Raw genomic sequence first — 947 nt, 5'->3', positions numbered from 1 at the left:
GATTAGTTTCTCAAATTATTATTTTTTTTTGTGTGTGTAAATACAGAGTTTCAAAAACTGGGAAGAAATTAAAAAGGAAGCAGGCCAGAGAGTGTGCTCTGGGTCCCCATGGAGGCCCTGCCTGCCTGGCTGGGACAGAAACCTTAAGACTTCTACCTCTCCCTGGCACCTAACACTGAGAGTTCCCTCATTGCCCAATCCCTTTTCAGACATCAGGATAAGTATGCTTCTGAGCTCCCCATTGAAGGTGCCCTTTAGTACTTGACAGGACTCAGCTCTCCCTGCACATGGTATGTCCTGTGCTGCCTTAGCCTGGGCACTTAGAGGTTGGTGACTTCTGCTGAGTGTGTTCTCATACAGTGGGTGTGCCCTGGAAGTTACTGCAGCATGGCTGTGGCTTCTTTCCTCTGATCTCTTGCTCAGTGTGAGGATGCTGAGAGGTAGGAGCCCAGGGAAAGGTCTCTTACAGGTGGGGCCCAGGCAAAGGCAACTGTGTTCTGACAATGTTGCCCTCAGGGGGTGTAATGGTGGTGTCTTGGAGTGAGTCGTTTCTCCCAAATGTGGGCTATGTGAAGAGAGGTCATTCATGTGCTTGGTCAATTCTCCTCTGGGCTATCTCCCTTCTGCTTCTCTACTGCACTGTGATGTTGCCCTGAGTCTACCACCAGATGCTGGGCTGATATGCTGTTTGATCTTTAATTTTCAGCCTTGAAAACTGGAATCTGAATCAATCTCTTTACAAAGTTCCTTCCCATAAGCATTTTGTTATAATAAGTGTCAAGAGCTAACACAACAACCCCCTTATTTCTACCACATCTTACAGAAATTCTTCAGGATTTATCTTATTTGTATGGCTTTCTTGTATCTTGCACAAGATATTTTATTTATTTATTTTTGCATTTCTTTAGCCAAGGGGAATCTGATGGTATGGGACCACTGTTGGCTTC

This window comes from Octodon degus, unplaced genomic scaffold (assembly GCF_000260255.1).
Source record: "Octodon degus isolate 3935 unplaced genomic scaffold, OctDeg1.0 scaffold00111, whole genome shotgun sequence".
Taxonomy (NCBI): domain Eukaryota; kingdom Metazoa; phylum Chordata; class Mammalia; order Rodentia; family Octodontidae; genus Octodon; species Octodon degus.
The sequence above is the reverse complement of the archived record's forward strand: the minus strand, read 5'-3'. Positions refer to the sequence as shown.